We start from the raw sequence: 11,270 nt of genomic DNA, 5'->3' as shown, positions 1-11,270 counted from the left end.
CGACACTGAAAATCACTATCAGTGCCGGTTCCATCCACAAACCGGCATTGATAATGAATTATCAGTGCCGGTTCTAAAGTAGAACCGGCACTGATAGATATTCGGCAACCAAAATAATTGCACAATCCAAAATACGTCACATGCACATGCATCAATTCTTCTAATGTTTAAGTCACGATAAACACTTAATAAATTAATTCAAACTATAGGTATTTCTAAAATTACATCAAATACCATTACATGCATAGCTAATATCTAAAATTTCAACTCCAAATATTACATCAAAATGATTCAGTGCATAAATGAGTGCACTAGCTGTTGCTTTAAATGGAAGTTCCATTGGACTTCCGTAAATAACGAAATTGTTACTATCACACTGAAACTTAAGGTATGACTGGTACTTTCCTTCCCAGATCTTCCTGCATTGAGGACCAAGTAATGTGTACCCCCACTGCTGGGTAAGAAGACGTAAGATTGAAGTCAAGCTACAATCCATCCGCATCCGAGTGCTCCAGTAAAAATGCTATAGACAAAGAGTAAAAATATAGAGGAAAAATTTAATATTATTGAAATAATCCTAGTTACAAACTACAAGTTCATGTCACCAACAGTTTTAGCTGCATGTAACCGCGTGAGCCTAGGAGTCATTGCAAGCACATCCTCATTCTATTCAAGTGCTTTCAATTTGAAATAGTTGTAGCTCGAAAACATGTATTCAAGTTACAGGTTAATCGATTGTAGAAGAGCATGGACATATCTTTTAGCCATAAGTCTTTGGTCTGTTTCGGAGATTGATGCTATTAAAGTGATATATCCTTCTATAGGAAAAACAATGCTAAAAAAATAGTGATCTTCATTTTATTGTTATTAGCCAATATTGTCACCACAGGTGGTGTGCCACCAAGGTCCGCAATAATGTCATGTAGCTATTGTAGATTAGGAAGCATCTACATCAATCAGCATGTTAGTTTCTGAATTTATTAACTGTAAACTACAATATTAACTGACCTTCTTATAATTTATAGCAAAGAGATATTAATCTCTGAGCATGCAAATGTACCTAGGACAAGTCATAGGTACGTCTCATGCCCAGAGAAAAAAACATCAATACCATATCAATCGGAACATATGGATAATCTCCTAATTATGTCAAGTCATCAATTGTAGAACAAGGAAGTACCAAACTAGTTACTCACTTAGAAGTGATGGTAACATCTAAAACACCGATATAGCAATACACATCTAATATCATGACGTACATATCTAATAATAAGCCAACATATTTTGAATTAAAATACATTTATAATTTCAGGACCTGAATTGGTGAACTAAAAATTCTAACTACAATTTGCTAACTTGAATTTAAGAACTAACCCAGGTGTTTCGTGGCCCTTCTAGGTAAGAAGGGGATACACCATTGAGGATTTGGAGGCCGGGAGTACGAGGGTGGTCACCCGAACCCGGGCGGCCGGATAGGATGGAACTGTCGCCTTCACGCTACCTAGATCTACGGCCTCCACCTCCACTGCCGTTGCTTCTCGCCATGGGGACGTCGAGGAGGTGACGAAGAGGCGGCGGTCGGCGCTCAACAAGGAAGAGGAGGCGGCAGACCGACGCACGACGAGGAGGCGACGAGCCGGCACGCGACGAGGAGGCTATGGACAGGGAGGAGGTGGCGGTCGAGGAGGAGGAGCGGTGCCAGACTGAATGGAGCAAACAAGGAGAGCTGCTAAGTACTGGATATACATATAACACAAGCATCAGTGACGGTTCTAGTTCCTACTAGTATTGATAGTGACTATTAGTACCGGTTCTTAAACTTTGGCGCACGAGCAATAATTGAGGCGCCAAAAACCACCACTGATAGGCTATTAGTGGTGGTTCTTGGCGCCTCAATCGTGGTTCACGTGCGGGAGTTTAAGAACCGGCACTAATACGTCAACAGTACTAGTTACGCTCGAACTCAGACTGATGAGATTGCTCGTGTAGATGCAAGCATAGCTTCATTCTGCTTGGTTCAGTCTTGTCTTGCCATGCTTAATGTCGGTATGTTTTATATATTATACATATTTAATTACATTTATCCTTCCCTAAATGATAAACACCAATCTATATTAAATATATAGAATCCCAGAACTGTCACGGTATATCTGCTTTGTGTTACGGTTTGTTTGATTAGGCACAATTGCATTGGTACAAAGGAATGAAAGTTCATGGGTGTGGGTTTCAAATTCTTTTGTTTGGTTGATGGACATGGGAATTTCGGTGGGATATGGAAAGCGAATTTGAGAACCCAACTCCCACCTTGCTAAAACCGTTAGGAGGGGGCGATAATTGTATCATACACACATACATACATACACTGGAACTCCTACCCGCTCAACAGCAGTAAGATGGTGTTAATAGCTAGCACACAATTAACACATGTATGCATGCATGTGTCTGTATATGTGGTAATCAAGCAGCACAGTTGGGATCAGAAGCAGAAGGATAAAGGATAAGTATTTGCCGTCGTTGAGCAAACTGCAAAAAGTTTGCGCTTATGTAAGTGAAAAAACTAATCCTATGACACTTTGCCTATTGGATGCCTAACCGGCTAGCAAGATTTAACTGATTTAACAGTTTGCATATTTCTAGGCCTTGACAGAGCCGAACTATGGTAGTGATGCGAGCTCTCTGAACACCGTGGCCAGAAAGGTAGTTATTTGACCTGTACTATGGTACTACATTGCTGTTAAATTTGCATATATAGCATTTTGTGAAAAACATTTATGAAAATCCAAGTATTTCTTGACCATTCCTGTCCAAAAAAGTACTTCTTGACCTCATCTCTATCAAATACATGCTATTTATTTTAGACTTACTGTCTTAGTTTGATCGATCTTGTGATATGATCTGGACTTCTTGGATAGGTTCCTGGAGGGTGGGTCCTTAATATAACTGTCGGAAACGCTGGCTTGGGAACAGCAGCTTCGCGGATGTGTTGGTCGTTCTTGCTCGGAACACCAGCACCAACCAGATCAATGCGTAAGGCAGGTTATATATGCATTGGCATTGTTCACATACATAACTATGTGTGTCAAATTTTTGTGTTGAACCAAAATTGCAGGTTCATTGTGAACGGAGGGAGACCTGGGCTGAAGATCAACAAGATCGAGAACAAGGTGTTGATGAGGATCGTCCAGAATGGCGACATCCAGCTTGAGGACGTCTTCATCCCTGATGATGACTGGCTTCCTGGCGCCAACTCTTTTCAGCATCTCGTGAATGTAATAAATATTTCTTCACACACGATTGACATGCATTTCCTGCATATGTGATCAGCTTGACAGTCCACAGCTGGTCATCAAAATTAAACCGTGGTGTTCTTTCGTGCAGGCACTTTCTTTCGAGCATGTCATGGTTGCCTGGGTCAGCATCGGCATCGTAGTCGGTACTACTACGACTATACAGTATTATATCAGTATCGGTTCAATAGTAATCAGCGCTAAAGACGTATCAGTATCAATTTTTAAAATCCTGCACACGAACAATCCCTGAGGAGATAAGAATCGATACTGATAGTCACTATCAGTGTCAGTTCTTAGCTAGAACTAGCACTAATAATTGTATCAGTGCTAGTTTTAGACACGAATCGGCATTGATGTATTAGTGCCGGTTCTAGTCACGAACCGGCATTGATAATGACTATCAGTGTCGGTTCTAGTTACGAACCGTCACTAATGATCGTTATTGTTAAAACTTATCTTAAAAAATTCATAACTTTTTTACATAAAGTTAGATAGGGAAAAGCTTTATATAAAAATTATAGTTCTTAATGATATATACAACTTTGTAATTGATTTTTTTAATTTGAGGTCATTTAGATGCCCAAATAATTATAATAAAGTTGCAGCAGTGGTCGATGACAGCTCACATTAAAAAAATTATAACTTTTTCACACGAAGTTGGAGGGGGAAAAACATTATATAAAAATTATAGCTCTCGACGAGATCTACCACTTTGTAGCTGATCATTTTTTTATTTAAAATAATTTAGATATCTAAATAGCTATTCAATTGTTGGGTCAGAAGATGTCAAAAGGATTTATTTTGCTACTATACTCACGAACGGACGAGAACTGAGATGGTTAGATGGGTCATGTGTGCTTATAGGCTGTGAGGTCTTGAGTTCGAGTCTTGGTTGCTATATACAAGCGAATATCACGTGATTTTGCGAATATTGGGCGCGGTCAGATGGGCAACCTCTAGTCGGGAGCCTTTGGTCACGAATTTTTTTTTGAAACTTTTTTGGCCTAAAAAGTACTGAATCGAGACCGACACTGATAGTCGGTTTCGATTTATTATTTTTGGACAAAAAAAGTTTTAAATTTTTTTTCGTGACTGGTTGGTAGCTCTAACCGGCACTGATAGCACTATTAGTGTCAGTTGGAGCTACCAACCGGTATTGATTTTTAGTGCCGGTTGGATACCCGGTACTGACTATCAGTGTCGAGTAATTAGTATCAGTTTAAAACCCGCCATTGATGATGTTTTGAACCGATACTGATGAGGTGTTTTGGTGTAGTACGGGGTATATGAGACATGCCGAAGGTACATCATTTCACCTCACCGGCTTCCATTGATACTGTTTTCAGACGTTCCTTCTTACTGCACTGCACTACACTGCACTGCACTACACTGCACTGTATTTGATCAGGTACCTGGGAGAGGAGGCAGTTTGGCGTACCGTTAGCCGCGTTCCAGCTGAACCAAGAGAAGCTGGTCAGGATGCTGGGCAGCATCTAGGAGAAACTGGTCAGGAAGCTGGGCAGGATGCTGGGCAGCATCCATCCAGGCCATGTCATTCCACGGTTGGTGCCTCTGCAAACTGCACGGCTCCGGCAAGATGACCATAGGCCAGGCCAGCCTAGGCAAGGTCAGTTGATGGCTCAGTGCTACACATACTTCTTTTCTCCATGCATGATTCATTGGGAAGTCGACTCGAAATTGACATGGACATTGCAACAGCTACTCAATCGATTTTGTAGGCATGGATCATGAAGCAGGCAAGGGAGACGGTGGCGCTCGGTAGGGAGCACCTGGGTGGCAACGACATCGTCACCGATTTCCACGTTTACAAGGTAGGTCATCGTGACATTGACTATTTATCAGTTATATCTTTTTTTAAGAAACCAAGTTGAAATGTATCTTGATTTGTTTATATGAGTGATTGATATTTATATTGATTTGGCTTGATGATCTTCGTTTTTGCTTAATTTTTGATGTGTTGATTCTAGTGAATCCAGAACTTCCAATCTAAACCCAGAACTTCTAGGTGAATATCCGGCGTTAAGAGTTTTTTTATTGTCGGAGCTTCCGGTGTCCAGTTTCGGTTGTATGAACTCGGAACTTCAGATCGATGTAGAGGAAGCAGCTCCGATAAGCTCCCCGACAAGCTTATGATAACTTATCTGACAAGCTGATCTGATTAGCGCTATAATAACAGCAACGCCTTTATGGTATCCATATGTCCTGAGGTGGAACATCGAACATCAGTGTGCTAGCCAAGCTTCTGATAATGCCTTTATGGTATTCACATGTGCTGAGGTGGAACATCGAACGTACAACTAGGGTTTTGAGAGGTCTCGTGGAGAGGGCGTGGCTAGGGTTTCAGAGTGGCTCAACCGTATATGCCCCTTCCCATTCCCCCCCCTATATAGATCCTACCATGGGCTCCAATGATGGAATCCCATTTCTCATAGATCACAATCTGTTTAAACCCTCTTACGGATCCAATCCGTGTGTCCTGTTCCAACCCATTAAGTGTGTGGCCCATTAGGTTCATGTACAAACAGTCTCTAGCAGAGCATATTAACTCCCGAGTATACATAAAGATCATATTGGTTGTACCTTGATATACATATGCACCAATCCTTTTATCTCAAGATATCAGTCAAGCTCAAGGCGAGACAAATGCCATCCTTGTGATAGCTTGACCATTCATTCAATCCTGTAGCAGATTACTCAACTCGTGATTAACTCTTTAATCACATTGGGATAGCCATGCACTTTCTAATCCAATGACATTGAGAGGCCTAGAGATATCTCTCCTGTTATATTAGAGGGCCAAATTCTATCTTGATCGCTCACACCCTATGACATGTTTAATGGTAAAACCAAAAGTTACCTTTATGACTACCCACTCACAAAGTAGTGTTTGACAACCCCTAATTATGTCATTACACATTCTGGGAACTGATAGAACATCATATAACAATCCCAACAGTATCTCAAGGTGGGTCTATATAATACCATGTTCTCTAATATGAGTTCACATTATTGATTTGATATCTCTATATATATGATTTGTGAAAGATGACCATCAATTAATATATGTGCTAATCTCTGAATCATTATTGTCCCACATAATGACATAAGACTAGGGATCATTTAGAATAATGTCATAATAAAACAAAAAGCTTCACAAACAAGTCACATACTTGCTAATCAATATAAATGATAATTATTCAAGAAACTGAATAACATATTGTTCCTTCGAGGCAGATGTCACTCCTAACACTGCCCATATCTCGTCTCATGCTCACCACTCATCCAACCAACATCCACATAACCATATACGTGAACAAGTAGTAAGCCCTAAGCTCGCGAACAATGGTCGAACCATTGTTCATCTTTTACTGAGGATCTATGCATTGCTAAGCATTTTGATCGACTCTTAGACATTTATCACGTTACCAAGGCTACAAAGATATAGATGAACAATTCAAGGTAGGGATTATGCAATCAACATAGGTTCTACCCATAAAAACCCGACATCGACTCCCTATACATGCAAACCTATACATTAACATAGTTTATCAATATTTAGATTTCATTCAATTCGATAAAGGTGCAATATGATAGATGCTTGCCTTGCTGCTCAGGTAGCTGCCTATAGTTACCCACGCAACACTCACCGAAATCCGGAAGATCGGAGTTGTCTTCGATCACGGTCACCTCCCGCTCCAGCTCCTTGTTAGCTAAACAAGAATGCGTGCAATGATGAGCATGAATGAATGCAACAAGGCATGCCACAATGCTTAATAACATGCTAGAAGTATAAGATATGCGAATCAAAACAATACTAAACGATCTAAATGAAAACCAGAAAAATAATAGCCTTCCGGAGTATTCGGGCTCGGACCCTCCGGAAGAGGAGCTCGGTTGCTGCTTTTTATTTGACTGGCCCAGAGTATCCGGGTGAATCTGGAATGTCCGAGTTCCGCAGTATCCGGGCCATCCTCCGGTGAAGGCTCTCGGTTAGCTCTATTCTAACTTGACTCGGAACCTCCGGATTGGTTCGTACTATCCGGGATATACTGGACACTCCGAGTGAGGTTTCGAATGAAGCTCTCGGCTACACGATCATATAACTACCTAGAGTCTCCGGGTTTGTCCGGATAATCCGAGTGATACAGACTTGGTTCTTCATGATTTTTCCCTTGGGTGATTTGACTCATTTTACAAATCTGTGCTACGCAAACGTGCATATGCCCTATCCAAAAGGTTCTAAACCAATCTCGCACCCCAAATCCTAACCAATTTTGAACACAATTCAACGGACTATTTCTGCTAAACCCGGAGTATCCGGGTGAGTTCGGAGTATCCGAGTCAGCCCAAAAAAGTTGTTCTCGAGTGGGATTTTGGTTGATTCAAGTTGTGATCTTTTCTAAGCCTAAAGGGGATATGTTAGGGATAGTCCAAGGGTACTAGAACTTACTCATCAACTACCAACACGACTCTATAGCTTATTTTCGACCAAACTCCATTTTTGCTCTAAAAAGCTCAAGAATGCCAAGAACTTCAAGAACTACTCGATTTTTCCACGAAAATGAAAATGGATTGGATAGATAAGTAGCTCATGAGCTAGAGAATGTAATGGTACCACATGCATACTTTAAATCCTCCACTTGAGCTCGAATTTTGGGAAGAAAGGGAGAGTGAGCTTGAGTGGGAGAGTGAGAGGGAGGGGAGAGCTGCTGCTGCAGCAGCTTGGGTGGATGTGTGGAGTGAGGAGAGGAGAGAGAGAGAGGGCAGGTGGGGTGCTTCCCACTTGAGAGAGGGAGTGGGTGAGGTGTGGGGCCATATGTGGGGCCCACATGTTAGAGAAAATGGGTATTTCCAATGCAACTTCAATTGTTTTCTCCCCTAATTTTCTTTGTCTTATCCAAATGGTTTTTAACGAAATGCATTAGCACTCTGAATTACCATTACGCAAAATTAAGCATAATGCTTAAGAAGCATGCTTTTGCTTAAATGCGTGATTAAGAATTTGGGACGGGACAGGCCGGTCCATGGGTCCACGGTGGACCGGTTACACAAACGAAGGGGTATTCTATTTCGGCTGATGGATTTTGATCGGGCTGCTGATGATTAAAGGAGATCGGTCGGGAGGCGCAAACACGGCCGACAGCCGACCGACGGCGGCAGGGTTGCCTGCGCATCGCCGAAGATGCGCGGGAATGCGCATCCGGCCACGAATTTTGACGGGAAGTGGTGCAAAATGAAGAGGACGACACAGGGAATCTTTACCAAGGCTTCTTGCTGGCGGAGAGGGGCTGAGGAAGGCTGGTGATGGAGAGGGGCAACCGACAGGCTTCAAGCTCGGTGAGGGCGGTGTCCGGCGGTGGAGGGAGGTCAAGGAGCGACGCAAACGAACCCATGGACACCTGAGTACACGGGAAGAGGGTCAGAATGGTCAAAGGGAGCTCGCTGATGACGGAATGAAGTGGCGGAGCTACTCACTGGCGTTGAAGAAGAACGTGGCACCGAGGACGAATCTGAGCAGAAAGGGAGGTGGGAGCGGTGAAATGGGTGCAGAACGTCGCAAGGAAGTCAATGGGCGGCTTAAATACTCGAGAGAGGCAACGAATCGTCCGGATTTGAAGAGCAATGGCTAGCAGCCTAATGGATATGAATGCGGCGGTTTCTTCATTTGTGAGGGATTAAGGAGGGGGAAACGGCCGGGAAGGGATGAATAGGGGGCGGGGATCTCGGTCATAGGGTTTAATTGAGTCGAAACGGCACGGGGAGGCGACGATTTGAATGGGCGGTGGCAAAATTTGGGTGCGGTCCGAGCGGTGGGAGGAAGGGGAATAGGAGCCAGCTCGAGCGGCTCTATGGCTTGCTGTGCTGCTCGGCTTGAGGCGGGGCCAAGGCTGCAGCGAGACTGGGCGGTAAAGGGGCCGGCATGGGCAGGCGCAGGCCGGCTCGGGAGGGGGGGAGGGAGAAAAAAGAAAGGCCTGCGCAGGAAGGAAAGAAAGGGAGAGGGGCAAGGAAAGAAATGGGCTGGGGAAAAAGGAATCGGCTCGAGAACCTTTTAACAATTTTGAAATGCATTTTTTAGATTTTGAACACATTTCAAAAGATGTTTGAACGAGCGACTTCTAGCGATCTTTTGCAAACATTTTTCAAGCATAAAAACCTATTGCAACTATGACAGCATGAATGCATCAAGCTTATATATAACCTATGGAAAAATTAAATGTAGAAATTAATTTCTTCTATTGAACAAAATTTCAACTCCTATTTAAAATTGTAGAAAAATCTTAAATTAGTGCAAAAATTTGAAATTTAGGGTGTTACACCTCTTTTCACATTGGCTGATGATATGAGACCACATATTGGCAAATGATGATGTTGGATAGCTAGATGGCATTTGCTATTACAGATATTGCATGGAGCTACTGAGTGCCATTGCATTCGGTTGATACTTCTGTATACAATATATGGAGAGCAAATGTCTTTCATTGGTAATGTGTTGCTATCCAAATTCTCATGCCAATTGCTAGAGAAGTTCATGTTCATGTGCCAGTGATGATAGTTGCTGTCCGAAGATGTTTCAATATGATATTTAGAGGTAGTTATGTTTAGGTAGTACAAAATACTTACACATTATTACCCCAAGTGTCATCCCAAAACTTGGGTCACAAAACCCGAGGCATTCCTTTTTTGTATCTTGCATTCTTGTTGTATCTTAAGTTGCAATTCTTCGAACATGCAAATGATGAAAGAGGAAGATCTATTCTTCCATATAGATGGCTACACAGCTCGACTGGGATGGCTATTACACATGCACCTTACACGTATTTTTGTCCTAGTCGAGTATGTAGCCGCCTATAGTTGTCTCCACATTCTGATGCATGGTTTGACATCTTCGTCTTTATGTTTTTACATTTGAAATTAGATTTGATATTGGTTGATGATATAAGGCCACATATTAGCAAATGATGATGTTGGCTAATGAAATTAGATTTGAAATTGCTAGGGATGACACCTCCAACTGCTTATTGCTCGTGGACATGGCAACATCTAGAAGGCACCACCTCTGACTTGGAATCAGTGCTGGATGGAGATGGCACATCTAACCAGAGTGATAGCCAGAGTGGTAGCCTGAGCAGCTACCTCAAAATGAACCAACCAGGTGCCACTGACATCGGCAAGGTAATTCATTAATAGATAGACACATTGATGAAAACTTCACTTTTCAATATCTTTTGTTTCCCTTATGTTAAGATTCCTAATCATTTGGATGGTCTGACCAATGAATTGAGGCGTGCTGACTGAGGTCCAAACAAGAGGCCTAAGGACTGATATGTTATCACAGAGCTCTTGCCCAACGAGATGCCTATTGTAGGGGAACATCAGCACCATACAAAACATGCTATGGGTATATCGGTAGTGGTTGAGTGCCTATTTGCTATAAGAGATGGACTGGTGTTCAAGAAGACCTAACCATTGTCCCCGAGGATCTCAAGAATGCCATGTGGGATGAGCTGAAAAAACATTCTAGTTCTCGGAAGGGTCTGAACCGCTTATGAAGAAAGCTGTGATATCGGTCATGGGCATCTCGTTTAAGAATTGGAAGACCAAACTAAATGGCTAATTTGTGAAGAAGGGTATAACGCCAAACTTTGACACATACTTGAAATTATGACTTTATTGGGATGTATTTGTGGAGTAAAATGACGATGAGTAAATGATAGTTACCATATTCAGGCATCCCAGGGTTTCCTGCAATTCTCGGGGCATATCTCTATCTCAAGGAAGGGATCCTTGGATGAAAGAAAATTACCCATAGGTACCCAAGGCATCCTATATCTAGGAAGGTTTATCTCTAAAAATAGGAAGGACCCAGGAGGACGCATGACACCCGCATATATATACGGAGCCAGGGAGGCTTTCTACGGAGGACAAGCCAATAGAAGTTAAAGATGTCGTTGAAACCTT

General features: G+C 42.3%; 1 pseudogene; it reads left to right on the top strand.

Annotated features, from left to right (window-relative positions):
• Positions 1-1,657: 1,657 nt before the first annotated feature.
• Positions 1,658-10,607, top strand: LOC133927658 (acyl-coenzyme A oxidase 4, peroxisomal-like; annotated as a pseudogene).
• The last annotated feature ends 663 nt before the right edge of the window (positions 10,608-11,270 follow it).

The sequence above is a fragment of the Phragmites australis genome, chromosome 8 (assembly GCF_958298935.1).
Source record: "Phragmites australis chromosome 8, lpPhrAust1.1, whole genome shotgun sequence".
Taxonomy (NCBI): Eukaryota; Viridiplantae; Streptophyta; class Magnoliopsida; order Poales; family Poaceae; genus Phragmites; species Phragmites australis.
Note: the sequence above shows the minus strand (reverse complement) of the source record. Positions and strands in the feature narration are given on the sequence as shown.